The sequence below is a fragment of the Rattus rattus genome, chromosome 17 (genome assembly GCF_011064425.1).
Source record: "Rattus rattus isolate New Zealand chromosome 17, Rrattus_CSIRO_v1, whole genome shotgun sequence".
NCBI lineage: Eukaryota > Metazoa > Chordata > Mammalia > Rodentia > Muridae > Rattus > Rattus rattus.
Genome location: NC_046170.1, coordinates 11,566,133 through 11,589,530, shown reverse-complemented (window position 1 = coordinate 11,589,530; position 23,398 = coordinate 11,566,133).

The following is a 23,398-nucleotide window of genomic DNA, read 5'->3' as shown; positions in this document are numbered from 1 at the left end:
TGTGTGTTTTTGTCTAGGTGGGTGGGTGGGTAGGTGTGAGAGTAGATGTATTTACTATAGTGTATGTCTGGCAGTCAGAAGACAACTTGTGGGGATCATTTCTGTCTGTCCACCATATGGATTCTAAGAATGGAACTTAGGCCTCAGGCTTGGTGGCAAGCACTCTTTTTTTTTTTTTTTTTTTTTTTTTTTTTTTTTTATTAACTTGAGTATTTCTTATGTACATTTGGCAAACATCCCTTCCTCCCCCCCCTTATGGGTGTTCCCTCCCCACCCTCCCCCCATTGCCGCCCTCCCCCCATCAGTCTAGTTCACTGGGGGTTCAGTCTTAGCAGGACCCAGGGCTTCTCCTTCCACTGGTGCTCTTACTAGGATATTCATTGCTACCTATGAGGTCAGAGTCCAGGGTCAGTCCATGTATAGTCTTTAGGTAGTGGCTTAGTCCCTGGAAGCTCTGGTTGCTTGGCATTGTTGTACATATGGAGTCTCAAGCCCCTTCAAGCTCTTCCAGTTCATTCTCTGATTCCTTCAACGGGGGTCCCGTTCTTAGTTCAGTGGTTGGTGGCAAGCACTCTTATCCAGTGAGCTATTTTGTCTGCCAAATGGAGGCAGTCCTTAGTTCATAATGAAGTAATCGTGTATACCTAAGTGTTTACAGGGAATGAAGAGAGTTCTAGGAATACATATAGCCTACCCAGATATCCAGATAATAGGAAAGAGCTTTGACAGGAACCCTAAGAACATTAGGGGTGACTTGGCACAGATGGCAGGCGGAGAAGTAGAATGTTCAAAGAGCCTGTGATGAAGAGGATCCCAGAGAGCCCAGAGAAGATTAAAAGGAAGATAAAGGAAGTTGTGGGCATGCCCAGCAAGATAGAAAGAGTGAGATCACAACAGAAGGGGAAAGAGGTCCCTGGTGAAGAGTTTATTCACTCCTAAGACTGCACTTAAAAAACATAAGAAAAAAAAATCACAGCGAGGCCTAATCTTCCACAGGCTGTAGGTTCCTGGTTCTTTCTGTGACATGGGTGCATATACAGTTTCTGGAAGAGCCTGTCTGATTTGTTTGTCTTTTTGGTTTTTTGTTTGTTTGTTTTAGTTTATTGAACGAGTATTTAGAGGCCATCATGTTGGCTCATAAAAAAAATGTTTAGACTCTTTATTTATGCCTGGTAGCTTTCTGAAGAAAACAGCACATTGACCTACAAGATAGAAACAGTGACACCTTCCAAGGTACATGATTTTCCCTAGAAGGTCCTTGTGGAGATGGATATCCTGTGTTTCTGCTACTTTCGAGAGGGGGGGGGGAGACAGAGACAGAGACAGAGACAGACAAAGGCAGACAGGGAAAGAGACAGAGAGAAAGGGAAAGAGACACAGAGATGAGTTAGACACACAGAGAGGGAAAGAGACACAAAGAAATAGATACACAGAGATCAGAGAGACAGAGAGACAAGAGAGAGGAGGAGGGGAAGGGATAGACAGTTAAAGAGATAGATATATATGATAGAGAGACAGAGAGACACATAGAAATCAGAGTGACGGAGAGAGACACAGATGAGAGAGAGGAAGGAGCAGGAAGGAGAAAGAAGTAGATAGAGACAGACAGAGACAGATAGAATTAGACATAGAGAGAAACAGAGATGAGAGAGATACAGAGATACAGGGAGACATAAAGATTAGAGAGATGGGGAGACATAGATTAGAGAGAAGGGGAAGGGAGAGGTGGAGAAACAGAGATACAGATACAGACACAGATATATAACAGAGAAGCACACAGAGATGAGAGAAACAGAAAGACATAGAAAGACATGGAGATAAGAAAGGGAAAGGCAGAGGGAGAAACAGAAATAGAGATAAATATACACACCTACACATGCAGAGAGGGGGGGTGGTGGGAAAGGGAGGGAGTGAGAAAGCGCTTTGTTCAGGGGATATCAGGATTGGAGTATTTTGTGTCCCAGTTCCTACTGTCCAACTCTGCAAAGACCACTCAAGCTCTCAAGCAAGGGTTTTCCTCTAAACACTGATGATCTTTATCTTTGCTAGGAAGCACCTACCTGTTCGATGCAGCTCTTTGTGGATTGACCCCATGGTGTCTTAGCTTCTCAACTTTAAAACAGGGTGAAATTCCTCTGGCTTAGAGGCTTCATAGTTCTGTTCTCAGGTCAACTGAGAGTCCCACTTGCAAACTATTCTAGAAAACAACACTCTTTGCAATACACGGGTAATTCAGAGCCTGATGCGAGCAGACTTCCAACAGTAGTAGTTGTGTTATATTTTAAAGGTGCTTTACCATTATGAGCATCAATTTTGTCACCTGCAAAAAGAAAATATTCCTTGTTCCTATAGGGATTTACTGAGAGGCTTTAAAATGTGTACATGTAAGATCCTTAGCAGCACATCTGATTGGATGCATAGCTGTAATTACCAGCTATGAGATTTGGGAAGACAAACAAGAGAAAATGGAAAGCCAGTGGCTTTGGACGCTGAATGGCCTGCTTTTCAGGAATGAGTACATGTTGGTCCTCTGACTCCTGCCTGGGCAGAATTTTCCCTTAAAACCTCTGTATACCTAGAGCATATACTACCATCCCTGGCTCCAGCCCTCTGGGGATTCTTAGCAGTGTTTCTTTGGGCTAATGTTCCCTAGGTATCACAATGGAGAGAGACCATTTTTTTTTATGTCTCTGGTGCCTTGGGATTTTACCCAACCCATCCTCACACTTTTTTAAAACCACTTCTTGCCATTTCACACATGTGTTGTTGTTTGCTTACTTAGACCAGGAGGTGGACCAGGCAAGGACCAAGAGAGGACCAATTACATCCTTCTCATGGCCTTGTAGAGCATTCATCCCAGAGCATTCCTGGTTGTCTTCTTGTTCCAAAGTTCACTGTTGTGCTGTCACTTGTTAAGAATGGTTTAAAGAGCTGAAGTCAGAAGCATTCAGGATGGTGCATGGCCTCATAGGAGCCAATATCCTACAATATAAGATCAAATACACAGGATGATAATAAGTCTTGACAGACTACCATTTACAAAGATAAAGTAGAATAGTCCCCTAGATACTGTTAAGATGAAATATTTTAGACTAAGGAGGATGGGATCCATAAGGTATGGTAGGGAACTGGACATAATGATTATGAATGGGTAGCCTAGGTATGGCCTGAAAGCCCTTTTCCTTTTCTTACATCTTGAAGACTTTTTCTTCCCTAGAAATCCAAGTCAAGGCCACCTGGCCTCTTCTACAAGGAACATCTTCCTTGGGCTGTTCTATGCAGTGACTGAAACCTGGAAACATCAGATAGAGAACCATAGGAATTTGTTCCCTTACAGTTGTAAAAAACAGCATTTTGAATTCAAAATGTCACCCGTGCAGAGCTCCCCATGAAGACTCACATGAAAAGTCCTCCCGTTCTCCTGTCTTCCAGTAGTATCAGAAATTCTTTGGTGTGACAGCTCCCCCTAAATCTCTGCCTGTGCTGTCATACAATTTTCTATGTCTATCAGTTCTCTCTTGCTTTCTAACATGTTTGATAGTAACACTTGTCTTTGGGTGTAAGCATTATTTAGATATCCAGGGTGACCTCACATGGAAATTCTTAACTACATCCACTAAGACATATTCTATTCTTGCAGACAGGAACCTAGCATAAGTGTCTTCTGAGAGACTTCACCTAGCAGCTGATGGAAAGAGATGGAGAGACCTGCAGCCAAACATTAGGCCGAGTTTTAGGAATTCTGTGGAAGACAGACATGAAGGACTGAGGAAACTAGAGGGGTGAAGAACACCACAAGAAATCCTACAGTATCAACTAACTTGAACCCATAGGGAGTCACAGAAACTGAATCACCAACCAAAGAGCATGCTTGGGACAGATCTAGGTCCCCTACAAATATGGAATAGATATGCAGCTTGGCCTTCAAGTGGGACCCTTAACAACTGGAGTAGGGGAGGTCTCTGACTCTGCTGCCTGCCCTTTGACTTATTTCCCCTAACTGGACAGCCTGGTCTAAGCTCAATAGGAGAAGATGTGCCTACTCCTGCTGCAATTTGATGTATCAAAGCTGTTTGATATACATGGGAGGCCTCCCTTTCTCTGAAAAGAAAGGGAGTGGGGATAGAGGGAGTGTATGTGAAAGGGAGGGACTGAGAGGAGAGGAGGGAGGAAAGGCAGAGTCCAGGACTCATCTAGATAGATAGATAGACAGACAGACAGACAGACAGACAGACAGACAGATGATAGATAGATGATAGATAGATAGATAGATAGATAGATAGATAGATAGATAGATAGATAGATAGGGACTCTTTCCAAATGAGATCAGAGTCTCTGATTCTGGAGGGGGTTGTGATATTCAATCTTGATTGTCAATTTGGCTAGGTTTAGAATTATGTAAAGAATTTCTTAAATTCACTTGTAAGACCATTCCCAGGGAGATCTAACTAAGTGAGGAGATCTATCCTGGATGTGGGTGGAAACATTCCAAGGTCTTGGAGATCTCAAGTTGACTATAAAAGAGAGAGTGGGTGGAACCCTATCATTCATCTCACTCCAATTTTGACTCTAGATGCAACATGAGCAGACACAATGTGTTCTTGCTACCATGCCTTCCTTGCCAGGACAGACAGGAAACAAAAATTCCTTAAGTTGTAAGTTGCTTTTGTAACCTTTTCTTTTTACGACAAAAAGAAAAATAACAGAAAATCGATGCCAAAAAGTAAGGCCATGGTTATTATACATCTATACACCATGGTTAGAATACACCATGTGATTCTTAAGCTTTTGTAGCTATTGTTTTTGGGGAAAAGGCTGGGGGTGCTATTGGACCTTGAGCTAGAGAAATCCAAATGTTTTTAACTAGAGCTCAATGGGCCATTCTAATGAACTTTGGAAAACTGTAATATTGAGAACAATGCTGATAGTAGGAACACAGTTCATGAGGTTTCAAAAGGGGAATACAAATTTTATTAAGAACTAGGCTAAAACTATTCACATTGCATTTTAGCAAAAACATCTGGCTGTGTTCTTCACATTCTCTAAAATTCTGAGTGAAGCAGAATTAAAAGATAATAGACCAAGTGGTTGACTAAGAAAATTTCAAGGTATCATTTAGATCCAGACTGTGGAATAGACACTGTACACTGCTCTTAGTCAGATCCACAGTGGACAGGAGCAGAAATATGTGAACATCATGTAGTTTCCAGGAGGAAGAAAAGAGTGTGAGCAAGTTGCATAGGAAGCAGCTCTAATTATTTAAGAGTATCTTTAAAACAATACCTCATGCTGGGCACTGGGGTCATAAGAAACATACAGAGAGAGTTTGATAAAAGGAGCCTTCAACTGATAACTCTGGCACATGGAAGTGGCAACTCATTAAAGGATCTGGACTGCACTGAGAGTACCACTATAAGACTTACCTGCTCCCAAAGCTGCCATGGAGGGAAATGGTTCCCTACACTTAACTTTGAAGCCTTGTTGGTACTGCTGCAACTGTGGTCCAAAAGAGGGCCAGGCCGCATCTTAAGCTGGCAACAGAACTTGACAGAGGCATTCATATGGCACTGGTTTGGGGGGAATGTAAAATGCATGAGTGAGTTAATCTTGGTTCCAGAAAGCCCCTGAAATCTGAGATCAGGCAATACATGGTAGAGTCAGATTTCCTGAAAGGAGGCCACGAGAGGCCCTGAAGCTGTCGAGTAACAAAGTTGAGAAAGATACTCGAGGATGTCGGAGATGCCAAAATACGAGATATCTCAAAAAGAAATCTTCAGGCACAGACTGGACCTGACTCAAGGAAGAGATCGTGTGTGCTGTGGGCAGCAAAGCAAAGGGTGGGACTACCCAAGGCTATTAGAGCCAAGATGATTCTATTATGAATCCCAGATGTCAAACACTGAAATGCAGAACTTCGAGTTTTCCCTGCTGGGTGTTAATCTTTTTTTGGCATATTTGTTTTCTTTTTGCCATGCATCCATTCTTTTCTTTTGGAATGGAAATGCTTATTATGTGCCATTGAATACTGCAAATACATAATATATTTTTAAACATTTTAAAATATATCCTTATTACTTGATAATTTTAAAATGTGCAATGTATTTCGTTCATATTCATCACCCACTTTCCCCTTTATTCAGATACACTCTCAACCATCCCCCAACTTCACATTCTCTTTTTCCTTTACCACCTACCCACAAAATCCATTCTGTATTGCCCACGTTCAAATGGGTGTGGGCCATTCATTGAGACATAACTGGTCTATCAGAGGCTGTCACCAGGAAGAAAACTAACTCCTCTTCGCCAGTGGTCGTCAGTTACCAATTGGTCACCGCCTAGAGGTGGAGGCTTACGAGTCCCTCTCCTTTCCATGCTGGATATCAATTGGCTTGATCTTATGAAGACAGCTACAGCGGCTCTCAGGAAAGCAGCAATCTTGTGTCTAGAGACTGTGTTTTGCTCTGTTTTGTAGTAACCTCTGGCTTTTACGGTCTTTCCGCCTCCTATTTCATGATGTTTCCTAAGTCTTGGAGGGAAGGGCTATAATTTAGTTGTTCATTTATGGCTGAGAGCTCCACAGATATTCTTCTGTGTGCATTGATGTTCTAGGTTAAATATTGTTCACTGATAAGGTCTGAAAGTTGCACCAATCTAAAGATATAAAAAAAAATGAATTTAGAGGGTAGTTTCATACTGTGTAAATTTAGCAAAATAATAGCTGTTGGTGCATCCATAAGCCCTATAGAATGCTCAATATTTGGGTCTTGTCCAGATTTACAGTACTATTTCTTCTTTTGGAACAGACCTCAATTAGAAAAAAAAAAAAACCAAACAGTTATTTACTCCCATGACATTTGTGCCACTATTATACCTACGGGTATTTCTCACCATGATTATTATTCTTGTAGTTCACAAGGTTCACAGTTGAGTAAGATTGTTGATGACTTTTCTCCCCTAGGAGTCTGTATAATATTTTCCTGTACCATGAAAGCTAGTCAGCAAGTAGGGAATTTCCTGGTCAGCATCAACTTGATTTCTTTCATGCCCTGTTATCCAGTGTGCGGTGTATTCAGGAATAGTGACTTACCATCAAGTGCTAGTAGGTGACCAAGAGAAATATCAATAGCCTGTATGGTGGTTAGGGTTTGTATGATATCTCTGACCAACAGCTCTGGAGGAGGTACCTCATTCCTGGCCCTGGGCTTTTATTTGGCATCTGGGAGAAGTATTGTTCTTGTAGAGCGTCTCCAACGAAAACTTATTTCTATGAAAATAATATGAAACGTATAAAATACTTTTCTCTATGGCTTTAACAAACATCCTTTGTGTTAGTTACTCTTCTCCCTACTTCTGTGCTTTGCTCTATACTCTCATTCCTCTTCTTGTTGACTTCCTTCCTCACTCTTCCAACCCCTTCTTGCAAATGGAGGTTGATAGTAGAGAGTTTGTTGAGCCTCAGAAGAAAGACAATTTGGACTTTTGAATACCATTGAAACTGTTAAGAATTATGGGGGTATTTTAAATGAACTTAATGCATTTTGCATTAAGTGATGAACATGAACCTTTGGGAGAATCGGGATTTGAATATTATAATTCAAGAGTGACTTGTTTGGGTGTAAAGTTGACAAGAGGTAGATATTTATGATGGATGACCTTGTTTGTCCACTTGACCGGATTTAGAGTTACATAGGAAACAAACCTCTGCCTGTGTTGTGAGTGTTTCTAGAGAGGTTTAACCAAAGTTGGAAGACATACCCTGAATACGGGTGTCAATATTGCATATACTGGGCATTCTACAAAGAATTAAAATGAGGAATCAAATGGAGTACCATTGCCGATTTCTCTTTGCTTCCTGACTTAGATGCAATGTGACCAGCTGCCTCATACTGCTTCTCCTGACTAGAACAGACTACACTGCAGTAGCCAAAATAAAACTTTCTTTCCCTAAGGGGTTTCCCTGCCAACTGTCTTGTCATAACAACAAGAAAATTAAGTAATATACCTATAAATCTATCTTTGGGACTGTAATTACTCTCCAATACATTACAGCCAATCAGGGCAGCATGTTTCTCCTTCCCCCAAGTCAATATCTGTATACCCAGAGGAGTCCCCCTCATATGACTTACCAACATTTTGTTTGTATTTTATATATTTCTGTTTCTATTTGAAAGTATGCAACATTGGCATTATAACACATCTGTTTCCTTATCAGGCACTGACGGTTTCTCTCAACTGTCTTAAGACTTCCTTACCTCCCAGAAAAGACGCTGGCCCCATGTTCATTTTGAATCAGCATCCCTTCTTTAAGGAACATCCAGCTTCTGGCTGGTATGAGCTCTGACCAGAGTTTGGGGCAAGAAAATAAAATGATTCCCAGCTGGAACAGCAGCTCTACTGCCAAGCTGCCTCAGAACTGCAAGAGGGGCTCAAGTATCAGAGTCTGATCTGCCTTTGCTTTCGTTCCTGGTTTAACTAAAGTTCTTTTTATGTCTGCAACACACACACACACACACACACACACACACACACACACTTATCAGTGTGGGAAACTATCAGAGCTCATACTTTATCAGAGCATTCACATTTCATTTCTTCAGTGATGGGCAAAATGAAAAGATTCTTTATTCGAATGTGCACCTATGCCTCATTTTAAACAGTTACAAGGAACTTCATCCAGGGGACATTTTGGAGTCTGTGCAATGCTCTCTAACAGCTTTTGATGGTGTCAGTACATACAAGGCATAAGCTTCTGATTCCCTCCTCTGTAATCTTTCACATAGCAAATAACGTAATTGGAATGCTATAAGCATGTATGGTATTATTTATACAGGTGACAATGATATAAATTATTTAATAACATATGTTATATATAATAATTTACATATATCATCATGTACTTACTGTATTTCAAGGTTACTGTAATCTTTACTTTATTCACAAGTAACAAAATTCTTAGTGTTTGATTTTAATAAAAGAGAACAAAATTCCTGGCTCTGAGAAACCTTATTAAAAATTAAGGTCAGACCCATTCCCTTACATGTAATATTGTGCCCAACTTCATTGGTTAATCTTTTTCTTGGACAATTTGGTGCAGAAGTATATACTCTTTTTGTCTCCCCCTGTAGCTTCTTCTCTGGCCACATTTTTCTTTTCCAAATCAGTTCTCAATCCTTAAGGACCAGCAGGAATGTAAACATCCTATGGCTGAGTGAGTGCAGAGGGATGACGTGTCAAGCTTGGCTAGCTTCTCTGTGGACTGTGACCCCCACACGCTTGGGGCCTGTGTGTGTCTGCAGCACTTCCGCTTCACAGTCTTCTCCTCCCACCCTCATACTCAGAGGGAAAAGGAAAATAAACTTGGTCCAAATTTAGCCCGTGTTGACTCCTGGGTGGGCCTGATAGTTGTGTGGCTGAAACCAGTCCACTCCTGGCACCAGTTTACAATCTCTTGCTCTTTAGAATGGGCATTTGAGAGGAGCCACCCACAAGGTTCCCACTGTGACATAAAGTACGATTTTGTAGCATTTTGAGAGCTGATGTGGTATAAAACTCTGAATCCTGTGTTCTGCATGTCCCTATCTTTGTAACTTTGTAAAGACTCTTGGTCAATGCGAGCCTCTGTATCCTAGGGGTCAACTGAGTGGCCAGTAACACAGGTGGGATTATCCTAGACTTTTAAGAAGTTTGCTGAATACGGTTCATTTGGAAGCAGAAAATAAAGACTAGGAAAAGAAACTCTGTTTCTGTGGGACTGTGCTTCAGGTCCCTTCTATATGTTTAAGTCTTTGTGTGTCCCTTAAAGCCTGGAGTGACCCCTGCTCCTAAGCCAAAGGCACAAAAGAGACCTTCATGGACACATGAGAGCAACACAGGTTTGTCCTAGAACGGTTAAGAGAAAGGATTTCAGAGCTGGTTGGTGTGGTACCTGCTTATAATCTTGGCATTAAGAAGTCAGAAGCAGATTGGAGAGGATCATAAGTTTCAGGCCACCTTGGAATACACAGGTAGAAACCATTTCATATGGAGAAATCAATGCCTATTTATGATGATCTTGAATTCTTCCATTCTGTTTAAGATCTTTGCAAACAAAGGCCCAATGTCCAGGTTTACCTTTTTTACTTTCTGTCTACCTATGTACATATGTACCTGTCTGTCTGTCTGTCTGTCTGCCTGCCTGCCTGTAACTTTCTATCTATCTATCATCTATCTATCTATCTATCTATCTATCTATCTATCTATCTATCTATCATCTATCTACTTTTTTTGTCCCTGTGAATGTTCTTTCCTCAAAGTATAGATATTAGTGTATTGTTTTGGTGTAGAGGGAATGAATGCATCATGATTCAGAATATTATGCTAATTATAAGGTACCGTGTTTATCTTTGTGTATTATAAGGCATATTGGCCTTTCAAAGATACTGAGAAATTCTGCAATGGAAACTGCTTTTTATTTAATCAAAGGACTTTCTAAAATTATTTGACAGAGGAATATTATCTTCTTTTTAGCAGCCTCCTTTCCCACTGTAAGTTGTAAGAATTCCCAAGAAACCTCGAATAAACAGTTCTTTGTTCAATGAATAAATTAAATGTTGAGCTCACAGTATTCCCCTCTCCAACACACAGGCATACGGAGGCAGCTGCATAGACATGCCCACCCATACATGCCTTTCTATGTACTTTTGGAAACTTTAACCTCCTTGGGTGCTTAAGATGAGCAGAAAGAAGAGCTTCCCATGACCGGCATCAGTATTTTCCAGTAAATGATTTTATATAAGCCTAGAGAATCCAACTGATTATTTTCTTCATGCATGGTGAACTCAGTGCTAATGGGCTTAGCACTGAGATGGAATAACTGTGTTGTAAGGGGGTACTATGTGCATGGTGTTTTAAAGTCCTGGGAAACTGAGACTCTTAGATTGAGAGCACCAGTAAAGAGATGACAGATACTTGTTTAAGTTAGTAGTAAAGAACTCATTAGTAGTCAAACACAAAGACTACATCCAGGAGGTTGTCAGTCAGAGCAGGGATACATCTGAGGTGCCAAGGATGCAGAGGACTATCCTCTACTGTCCTCTGGAGATCTTCCTCCCTAGCAGACCTTGAGTGAAGGACCATGCAAATCTCCTACCCACACACCCATTTCCATTGCTAGGAAAACCTGGCTGTGGGGGTCACATGTTCCACAAACGTGAGGAAAACAGCAATCTGAACACATAGGTATGTGAGAGTGAATGAATGCATGCACCTGAACCTGTAGGCATCAACAAATATTTGCAGATACTGAATACACATGTGGCAGGAATTGCAGACATAGAGGGGGCAGGAAAATATTCCTTGTACAGAAGGAGTAACATCATAATATCATGATAAAAATTATACTACACGCGAAGGTGCTTGTCCTTCATCAGCATCCCAGCCTCTCTGTCTTCGATGAAAGACATTAATCATTTACTCTCAGTGTACTCGTTTTTAAAGAGAATGAGCATACAATTGAGGGTCAAGGTAAAGATTGCAAGAGATAAAAGAAAGTTCTTAGTGTCATAAGTACTAATTTAATGTCATTTTTAAAAGTCGTTATTACACCAACTATTAAGTACTATTCATAGACTGATAACCTCATAAGAGCCTTCTTTCTAGCAAGCAGCAAGATTTCCTTTCAAAAGTGTTGATAGATGAATGGGACTGGGATGTATTCCATATATGTAGGAAATTATTGACAAATAAATCACTAAAGACCTAGCAAGAGTTGGATTAGAAAAAAAAACTGGATTTTTGACAGTGCCATCCAGGGAGGGAAGAATTTGAAAGCAAGTACAAATAGTCATGCTGTGTTTTATTAAGAGAAGAAAAAAAGTTGCCAGTAGTGCTCCCATGTGACTTTACCCAAAAATGGACAGAAGGATGTGTGGAACCAAACAAGAAACCACCTGGTTGCTATTAACACAGTCTTCCATGTGACATTAACTGCCTTAACTGAAAAAACTCTAGTGGGAGAGAAGAGAAGAAAACAAAACAAAAGGTTCTTTTGGGAAAAAGATTGAAAGAAATTTACAACTTCTTTAAATACCATGAACAGATCATGAAACTGTAGTAGCTATCCAGTAGTGTAAGCACACTGGCATAAACATCAGTGTAGCATTCATGTATGCACTTGGCCACTCACTAGTCACTCAGGGTCAGTCAACAGTTGGACACCAGGCAGTTCTCAAAGCTTAGGTATCCCAAGGAACCCTCATATTCCCATGATATCCTATCCAGACCTCTAGTGCACAGATGAAGAAAACTAGGATTTATTGAGGTCACGTAACTTAGTCAAGGTACTGATAGTTAATCTGAATTTATAGCCCCTGAGTCCATTGCTTCAGAGCACACTGACAAAATTTCAAAGTCATGAATCAAGCAGAGTGGACATTGGCAAAAAGGTGTCATAGGTCCCAACATGTGTGAGTTCCATGTTAGGAGACTCCCATAAAGTCCAGTGTCTCTCTCATCAAGGGGCTAGCATGAATTGCAGAGCTAATTTGAAGCAGGGGACTGGGGCTTCACAAAATGCACACAGAGGAACAGTTTCCTTTCCTTCCTCCTTTTTCTTCTCTCTGACTCAAGCTCCCCACCCTTTGCATGGTAGCTTAGTTTTACTTTCTTTGGCGTGAGAGCAACTTCTGGAAGACCTCAACAGTCCGGAGACATGGAAGACAGTCAGCCAGAGGAAGACAAACAAAACTGACACCGAGCAAAAACTGCAAAGGCATTGAAAATGTGAGCTCTAATTTTCACTCCCCTGCATGAAGCCTGCCAGACACAGGGCTCTGAGAGAGAAAAGAGAAAATAAATCTGATTTGCTCTAAAAAGGGGCCAAAAATAACCTTGCTTTATCTTGCAGAAAAAAAAAAAAACAGAAAATCTTTCCTTTCTTTCCATGAGGTTGTCCTTTCTCCTTGGCTGGGACAGACAGTGGGAGCCACAGGCTCAGGCCTGGAAGAAGACAATGGACCCAAACAGACTATGGGACAAGAAGATGCTGGGTTGTGAGCAAAGCTGATGACTAAAACGCTGAGTTTGGCTAGGGACTGCATGCTTGAGGAGCAGACAGCTGCTGGGCTAAGAGGATCTCATTTGCATATGCTAATTACAAATAATTTCTGATCAGTAATAGGCCCTCCCCCTGCCCCCCAAAGTATTCTTGTTCCCCGTTCTCACCAACTCTCAGAGTTTCTGACTATTTTACCAAGTTCTCTTTTCTGGACTCTGATTCCAGGCTATTTCCATCTTCCTCACGTTTTCTAAACTACAACTCCGATGTCCCTGTCTTCTGGTGATGTGTCATCATGTACAGAAAACAGTCTTTATTAAATCCAGGACAGAATTCTGTTTGTCTCCCTCTGACCTCAGCCATCTTTCTCAATTTACCACCTTGGGTTTTGTTCGTTTGTTTTGGGTTGGTCCACAAACCTACTCTGCACTCTGCATCCCAGCCCCTCGTTTTATCTCTCCAATCTCCAGGACGTCTTTTCTGCTCCAGCGGTAGTTTTGCTCTGAGGGATGGATTCTTTCTGCAAATGATATCTCAGTGACTTATCATTTCATTCCTGAGAAAAGTACAGTTTTCAGAAACCTACCGATAAGGAACCCAAGGTCAGAGAGGAGACAGACCATATTCAAAGTCACAGGCTCATCAGAGACAGAATAGTTGCATGAACCCCATGAAACTGGGATGCCACCTCCTGTGATTGGCAGCTGCCAAAACCACATGTCTGAGATCCCCTCCGTTCCTGAACACTCTAAGTGGCATTTTGCTGCCTCTGGAATAACAATGCCATCAGAGCGTCCAGGTGTGGCTGCTTCTGGGGAGAGAGCTGATGATGTTGCCCCGTACTGTTTTGGGCCTCTTAAATTTCTCCCCAATACAGATTCTATTTTTAGCTCAGAAATCAAACTCAGTATTATGGTTCTTGCCAAACTCCTTTTTTTGCCAAAAACAAACATAATATCCCACTATTGTGCAGAGGGAAAAAAAGTTCTGACCGAGCCAAAGAGCGTCCTTATGACGACCCGGGAGTACAGGAAAGAGGAGGAAACTCCACAGTGTGTTCATTTGTGTAGAAAACAGGGCTGGGATGTGCGGTGAGAACGCGTTGAGGAAGACCCTGTCAAGTGACTGTGAGTTCCTGACCTGAAAGAATCATGGCAAAATGAGTGAGTCTCACTTACTCAGTGCCAAGACCTGCCTGGGGCCATGGTTTGTGTCACTTGCAAACCTGAATACACAGCTTAGCAGCCAAGCCTTCTGACTTTTTCAGCCATGTGGACATATAGCCATATATATTGTGTAATATCTGTGGCATTGAAAATGAAAATTCTGAAGCCCTACATTGGACGTGCCTAGTCAAAATGCCTAATGCTGAAAGGAATGCTCTCTATGTTCTCAATAAGATTTTTCATGGACCCGGATACTGTTGTGTTTCATTGTTTATTTAGGGTTTTGTTTTATTTTTGAGAATGGCTGCTAGAAATGGTGGGAAAGGCACAGAGAAAGTGGGCATCCTACTGTGTCTGCCTGCTCCCTCACACAATCCTCTCCCTCCCATCTGATCTTCACAGAACCCCATTTTCACGGAGTTTGTACAACCGTGGGGGAGGTTTTTTATGTTTCAACTTTGACAGCAGTTTGCCTGTCCTCAGGGAACTTCAGAAAGACAACTCAGTCTGTCTTTGCAAATTGGACATGAAGTGCCTTGCATGCACTGTATTTGCTCAGGAGAAGTTGCATCCAGCAAGAAAAGCAATGATGTCTCCTTTCGAGGAAAGGAGTGTCTTGCAGAAGGGGCAAATGACAAAGAAACTGTGTCATAAGATATGCACAAGGTTACAGAAGCAAATGGGGGCACTGCACTGTTATAGCAAAAGGACTTTACCCAGCTGACAGACTGAGTAGGGGAGGGAGAGAGCAGATAAAGGAGAGAGAGGGTGAAAGCAGGGAAGGTGAGGGGAGACAACAGTGAGATGAATGGAGTGAAGGAAGGAAGCATGGGCATAACATAAATAAGGACAGAGAAAAGAGGGGAAGGAGGGAAGATTACAGCGGAATAGAGGAAAGAGGAGAGAAGGAAGAATTGGCTTTAACTTTATTTCCCAGAAGTCCAACATTCTTTTATACAAGTAAATAAGGAACCTTCAAATAAGTACCTTAGAAAGGATTTTGAGACAGAGACTATAGCCAAAAGAAAATCCTCAGTGTTCCCTGAATGCAATGTCCTCCAGATTAATACACTCTATGGTTCCTCCCCATTCCCCACTGTGTTAGGCTGAGGTGAAGAGAGCAGCCCATCCCCTTATTCCTTCTCAACACTGTTTCCCATTTCTGACCAATGGTTGTCTAGCCAGACTGCATGTGAAAATCATCCACAGAACTCATGAAATATGTTCTCACAGGAATAATTTGTTTGGGATCAATTTCTGTTCAGCGAGACAGAAAAGCAGATATTCTATGGTTTTCTCATTCTTGATGAGAGAAAGAATATCTTTTTTGTTTCAAGACATAGTTATCTTCTTGGGCTTTTAGCAAATACTATTGGGCAAGTTGTCTCACTGTGATGGTGGAGTGAGATGATGGGAGAGTTTAGGCCAGTGAAGACGTCAGCAGACTCCTGTCACCTCTGAACTCCATCTTCTGGATTTACCAGTCATGTGTCCTTTGAACATGTTGATTCTACCTCATTTTCTTTATTTACAAACTCACAATAAAAGTACTCATCCTCGGGGGGTGGAGAGAGGACTTGTTGTTCTTACATAGGACCTGGGTTTGTTTCCCAGCATCCTCATAGTGACCCACAGTCATCTCTAACTCCAGGTCCAGGGACTTAAACACCCACTTCTGACCTCCATGAACATCGGGAACTCACATCTTACCAGAGACCTTATGCATACACTCAGGAAAACATTATTACACAGAAAATAAATGAATCAGTCTGGAAAAGACACCCATCTTATGGTGCGGTAAAGACTGAGTGGGTGAACTGCCAATCAGTGCATCTGAAATCTTTTTTTTTTTTTTTTTTTTTTTTTTTTTTTTATTTTTTTTATTAACTTGAGTATTTCTTATGTACATTTGGCAAACATCCCCTTCCCTCACCCCCCTTCCTTATGGGTGTTCCCCTCTCCACCCTCCCCCCATTGCCGCACTCCCACCGACAGTCTAGTTCAATGGGGGGTTCAGTCTTAGCAGGACCCAGGGCTTCTCCTTCCACTGGTGCTCTTACTAGGATATTCATTGCTACCTATGAGGTCAGAGTCCAGGGTCAGTCCATGTATAGTCTTTAGGTAGTGGCTTAGTCCCTGGAAGCTCTGGTTGCTTGGCATTGTTGTACATATGGAGTCTCAAGCCCCTTCAAGCTCTTCCAGTTCATTCTCTGATTCCTTCAACGGGGGTCCCGTTCTCAGTTCAGTGGTTTGCTGCTGGCATTCGCCTCTGTATTTGCTGTATTCTGGCTGTGTCTCTCAGGTTCGATCTACATCCGGCTCCTGTCGGTCTGCACTTCTTTGCTTCATCCATCTTGTCTAATTGGGTGGCTCTATATGTATGGGCCACATGTGGGGCAGGCTCTGAATGGGTGTTCCTTCAGTCTCTGTTTTAATCTTTGCCTCTCTCTTCCCTGCCAAGGGTATTCTTGTTCCCCTTTTAAAGAAGGAGTGAAGCCTTCATATTTTGATCATCCGTCTTGAGTTTCATTTGTTCTAGGCCACTAGGGTAATTCAAGCATTTGGGCTAATAGCCACTTATCAGTGAGTGCATACCATGTATGTCTTTCTGTGATTGGGTTAGCTCACTCAGAATGATATTTTCCAGTTCCAACCATTTGCCTACTTAATTTCATAAAGTCGTTGTTTTTGATAGCTGAGTAATATTCCATTGTGTAGATGTACCACATTTTCTGTATCCATTCCTCTGTTGAAGGGCATCTGGGTTCTTTCCAGCTTCTGGCTATTATAAATAAGGCTGCGATGAACATAGTGGAGCACGTGTCTTTTTTATATGTTGGGGCATCTTTTGGGTATATGCCCAAGAGAGGTATAGCTGGATCCTCAGGCAGTTCAATGTCCAATTTTCTGAGAAACCTCCAGACTGATTTCCAGAATGGTTGTACCAGTCTGCAACCCCACCAACAATGGAGGAGTGTTCCTCTTTCTCCGCATCCTTGCCAGCATTTGCTGTCACCTGAGTTTTTGATCTTAGCCATTCTCACTGGTGTGAGGTGAAATCTCAGGGTTGTTTTGATTTGCATTTCCCTTATGACTAAAGATGTTGAACATTTCTTTAGGTGTTTCTCAGCCATTCGGAATTCCTCAGCTGTGAATTCTTTGTTTAGCTCTGAACCCCATTTTTTTTTTAATAGGGTTATTTGTCTCCCTGCGGTCTAACTTTTTGAGTTCTTTGTATATTTTGGATATAAGGCCTCTATCTGTTGTAGGATTGGTAAAGATCTTTTCCCAATCTGTTGGTTGCCGTTTTGTCCTGACCACAGTGTCCTTTGCCTTACAGAAGCTTTGTAGTTTTATGAGATCCCATTTGTCGATTCTTGATCTTAGAGCATAAGCCATTGGTGTTTTGTTCAGGAAATTTTTCCAGTGCCCATGTGTTCCAGATGCTTCCCTAGTTTTTTTCTTCTATTAGTTTGAGTGTGTCTGGTTTGATGTGGAGGTCCTTGATCCACTTGGACTTAAGCTTTGTACAGGGTGATAAGCATGGATCGATCTGCATTCTTCTACATGTTGACCTCCAGTTGAACCAGCACCATTTGCTGAAAATGCTATCTTTTTCCATTGGATGGATTTGGCTCCTTTGTCAAAAAATCAAGTGACCATAGGTGTGTGGGTTCATTTCTGGGTCTTCAATTCTATTCCATTGGTCTATCTGTCTGTCTCTGTACCAATACCATGCAGTTTTTATCACAATTGCTCTGTAATACTGCTTGAGTTCAGGGATAGCGATTCCCCCAGAAGTCCTTTTATTGTTGAGCATAGTTTTAGCTATCCTGGGTTTTTTGTTATTCCAGATGAATTTGCAAATTGTTCTGTCTAACTCTTTGAAGAATTGGATTGGTATTTTGATGGGGATTGCATTGAATCTGTAGATCGCTTTTGGCAGAATGGCCATTTTTACTATATTAATCCTGCCAATCCATGAGCATGGGAGATCTTTCCATCTTCTGAGGTCTTCTTCAATTTCTTTCTTCAGAGTCTTGAAGTTCTTGTTGTACAAATCTTTTACTTGCTTGGTTAAAGTCACACCGAGGTACTTTATATTATTTGGGTCTATTATGAAGGGTGTCGTTTCCCTAATTTCTTTCTCGGCTTGTTTCTCTTTTTGTGTAGAGGAAGGCTACTGATTTATTTGAGTTAATTTTATACCCAGCCACTTTGCTGAAGTTGTTTATCAGCTTTAGTAGTTCTCTGGTGGAACTTTTGGGATCACTTAAATATACTATCATATCATCTGCAAATAGTGATATTTTGACTTCTTCTTTTCCGATCTGTATCCCTTGACCTCCTTTTGTTGTCTGATTGCTCTGGCTAGAACTTCAAGAACTATATTGAATAAGTAGGGAGAGAGTGGGCAGCCTTGTCTAGTCCCTGATTTTAGTGGGATTGCTTCAAGTTTCTCTCCATTTAGTTTAATGTTAGCCACTGGTTTGCTGTATATGGCTTTTACTATGTTTAGGTATGGGCCTTGGATTCCTATTCTTTCCAGGACTTTTATCATGAAGGGGTGTTGAATTTTGTCAAATGCTTTCTCAGCATCTAATGAAATGATCATGTGGTTTTGTTCTTTCAGTTTGTTTATATAATGGATCACGTTGATGGTTTTCCGATATTAAACCATCCCTGCATGCCTGGGATGAAGCCTACTTGATCATGGTGGATGATTGTTTTGATGTGCTCTTGGATTCGGTTTGCCAGAATTTTGTTGAGTATTTTTAAATGCGATGTTCATAAGGGAAATTGGTCTGAAGTTCTCTTTCTTTGTTGGGTCTTTGTGTGGTTTAGGTATAAGAGTAATTGTGGCTTCATAGAAGGAGTTCGGTAGTGCTCCATCTGTTTCAATTTTGTGGAATAGTTTGGATAATATTGGTATGAGGTCTTCTATGAAGGTCTGATAGAATTCTGCACTAAACCCGTCTGGACCTGGGCTCTTTTTTGGTTGGGAGACCTTTAATGACTGCTTCTATTTCCTTAGGAGTTATGGGGTTGTTTAACTGGTTTATCTGTTCCTGATTTAACTTCGGTACCTGGTATCTGTCTAGGAAATTGTCCACTTCCTGCAGATTTTCAAGTTTTGTTGAGTATAGGCTTTTATAGTAAGATCTGATGATATTTTTGAATTTCCTCTGAATCTGTAGTTATGTCTCCCTTTTCATTTCTGATTTTGTTAATTTGGACACACTCTCTGTGTCCTCTCGTTAGTCTGGCTAAGGGTTTATCTATCTTGTTGATTTTCTCAAAGAACCAACTTTTGGTTCTGTTGATTCTTTCTATGGTCCTTTTTGTTTCTACTTGGTTGATTTCAGCTCTGAGTTTGATTATTTCCTGCCTTCTACTCCTCCTGGGTGTATTTGCTTCTTTTTGTTCTAGAGCTTTTAGGTGTGCTGTCAAGCTGCTGACATATGCTCTTTCCTGTTTCTTTCTGCAGGCACTCAGCGCTATGAGTTTTCCTCTTAGCACAGCTTTCATCGTGTCCCATAAGTTTGGGTATGTTGTACCTTCATTTTCATTAAATTCTAAAAAGTTTTTAATTTCTTTCTTTATTTCTTCCTTGACCAGGTTATCATTGAGTAGAGCATTGTTCAATTTCCACGTATATGTGGGCATTCTTCCCTTATTGTTATTGAAGACCAGCTTTAGGCCGTGGTGGTCCGATAGCACGCATGGGATTATTTCTATCTTTCTGTACCTGTTGAGGCCCGTTTTTTGACCAATTATATGGTCAATTTTGGAGAAAGTACCATGAGGAACTGAGAAGAAGGTATATCCTTTTGCATTAGGGTAGAACGTTCTATAAATATCCGTTAAGTCCATTTGGCTCATGACTTCTCTTAGTCTGTCTACGTCTCTGTTTAATTTCTGTTTCCATGATCTGTCCATTGATGAGGTGGGGTGTTGAAGTCTCCTACTATTATTGTGTGAGGTGCAATGTGTGTTTTGAGCTTTAGTAAGGTTTCTTTTACGTATGTAGGTGCCCTTGTATTTGGGGCATAGATATTTAGGATTGAGAGTTCATCTTGGTGGATTTTTCCTTTGATAAATATAAAGTGTCCTTCCTTATCTTTTTTGATGACTTTTAGTTGAAAATTGACTTTATTTGATATTAGAATGGCTACTCCAGCTTGCTTCTTCCGACCATTTGCCTGGAAAGTTGTTTTCCAGCCTTTCACTCTGAGGTAGTGTCTGTCTTTGTCTCTGAGGTGTGTTTCCTGTAGGCAGCAGAATGCAGGGTCCTCGTTATGTATCCAGTTTGTTAATCTATGTCTTTTTATTGGGGAGTTGAGGCCATTGATGTTGAGAGATATTAAGGAATAGTGATTATTGCTTCCTGTTATATTCATCGTGGATGTGTTATGTTTGTGTGCTTTTCTTCTCTTTGTTTTGTTGCCAAAACGATTAGTTTCTTGCCTCTTCTTGGGTATAGCTTGCCTCCTTATGTTGGGCTTTATCATTTATTATCCTTTGTAGTGCTGGATTTGTAGAAAGATATTGTGTAAATTTGGTTTTGTCATGGAATATCTTGGTTTCTCCATCTATGTTAATTGAGAGTTTTGCAGGATACAGTAGCCTGGGCTGGCATTTGTGTTCTCTTAGGGTCTGTATGACATCAGTCCAGGATCTTCTGGCCTTCATAGTTTCTGGCGAAAAGTCTGGTGTGATTCTGATAGGTCTGCCTTTTATATGTTACTTGACCTTTTTCTCTTTGTGCTTTTAATATTCTTTCTTTTTTTTGGGCGTTTAGTGTTTTGACTATTATGTGACGGGAGGTGTTTCTTTTCTGGTCCAATCTATTTGGAGTTCTGTAGGCTTCTTGTATGCCTATGGGTATCTCTTTTTTTAGGTTAGGGAAGTTTTCTTCTATGATTTTGTTGAAGATATGTACTGGTCCTTTGAGCTGGGAGTCTTCACTCTCTTCTATACCTATTATCCTTAGGTTTGATCTTCTCATTGAGTCCTGGATTTCCTGTATGTTTTGGACCAGTAGCTTTTTCCGCTTTACATTATCTTTGACAGTTGAGTCAATGATTTCTATGGAATCTTCTGCTCCTGAGATTCTCTCTTCCATCTCTTGTATTCTGTTGGTAAAGCTTGTATCTACAGCTCCTTGTCTCTTCTTTTGGTTTTCTATATCCAGGGTTGTTTCCATGTGTTCTTTCTTGATTGCTTCTATTTCCATTTTTAATTCCTTCCACTGTTTGATTGTGTTTTCCTTTAATTCTTTCACGGATTTTTGTGTCTCCTCTCTATGGGCTTCTACTTGTTTATTTATGTTTTCCTGGAATTCTTTCATGCATTTTTGCGATTCCTCTCTGTAGGCTTCTACTTGTTCTCTAAGGGAGTTCATCATGTCTTTCTTGAAGTTCTCCAGCATCATGATCAAATACGATTTTGAATCTAGATCTTGCTTTTCTGGTGTGTTTGGATATTCCATGTTTGTTTTGATGGGAGAATTGGGCTCCGATGGTGCCATGTAGTCTTGGTTTCTGTTGCTTGGGTTCCTGCGCTTGCCTCTCGCCATCAAATTATCTCTAGTGTTACTTTGTTCTGCTAATTCTGACAGTGGCTAAACTGTCCTATAAGCCTGTGTGTCAGGAGTGCTGTAGACCTGTTTTCCTCTCTTTCAGTCAGTTATGGGGACAGAGTGTTCTGCTTTCGGGCGTGTAGTTTTTCCTTTCTACAGGTCTTCAGCTGTTCCTGTGGACCTGTGCCTTGAGTTCACCAGGCAGGTCACTTGCAGCAGAAAAGTTGGTCTTACCTGTGGCCCCGAGGCTCAAGTTCGCTCGCGGGGTTCTGCCCACGGGCTCTCCGCGGTGGCAGCGACCAGGAAGATCTGCGCAGCCTCTTCCGGGAGCCTCCGTGCACCAGGGTTCCAGATGGCCTCCGGTGTTTTCCTCTGGAATCAGTAATGTGTGCAGAGAGCAGTCTCTTCTGGTTTCGCAGGCGTGTCTGCCTCTCTGAAGATTTAGCTCTCCCTCCCACGGGATTTGGGTGTAGAGAACTGTTTACCCGGTCTGTTTCCTTCAGGTTCCGGTGGTGTCTCAGGCAGGGCTCCTGCTGCTCCTGGGCCCTCCCCCACAGGAACCCAGAGGCCTTGTACAGTTTCCTCTTGGGTCAGGGATGTGGGCAGGGGTGGGCAGTGTTGGTGGTCTCTTCTGCTCTGCAGCCTCAGGAGTGCCCACCCGACCAGGCAGTGGAGTATCTCTCCCACGGGTTCTGGGAGCAGAGAGCTGCTGGGGCCGGGATCCGGGTGTGGGACTTCCGGTAAACACAGGGCGTGCCTGGTCCTAGAGGGATTCTGCCTCTGTTGTCCCGATTCCACCAGGCAAGTCACTTGCAGCAGATAAGTTAGTCTTACCTGTGGCCCCGAGGCTCGAGTTCGGCTCATGGGGTTCTGCCCCACCCAGGCTCTCCAGCAGTGGCAGCGACCGGGAAGATCTCGCCGCCTCTTCCGGGAGCCTCCGTGCACCAGGGTTCCAGATGGCCTCAGGTGTTTTCCTCTGGAATCAGCAATGTGTGTAGAGAGCAGTCTCTTCTGGTTTCGCAGGCGTGTCTGCCTCTCTGAAGGTTTAGCTCTCCCTCCCACGGGATTTGGGTGCAGAGAACTGTTTACCCGGTCTGTTTCCTTCAGGATCCGGCGGTGTCTCAGGCAGGGCTCCTGCTGCTCCTGGGCCCTCCCCCACAGGAACCCCGCATCTGAAATCTTAACAACATGGCCAGAACTGAAAGGCCTGAAATGATATGAATAGCAATGATGGCTGCTTAATCTATGCAGAGTGGGGTACAGTCACCATCCCCCAAATCCACAACCTAACTATGTGACTTCTTATCATCTAACATTGAGATTGTATGAGATTTGGCTTGTTTTGGGGCTTTGGATTCATTCTTTGGGGTTTGTAGATTTTTACCCCTTTCCTACTTCATCAGTTTTTTTATCTTGGTTAGAATCAGAATAAGATTTTAGCACATGAACTTTTCTGAAGGCAGCCCTCATCTCTCCTGCACTCCCATGTATGTATAACTAGTCCCAAGTCTGATAGTGTGCTGGTGGTCCAGGCTGAGATGGATTCTGTCCTCTCATCCACTTCCCATGTCCTGTTAATGAGACTCTTATTCGTAAGAATGGTGATTGTATATGAAT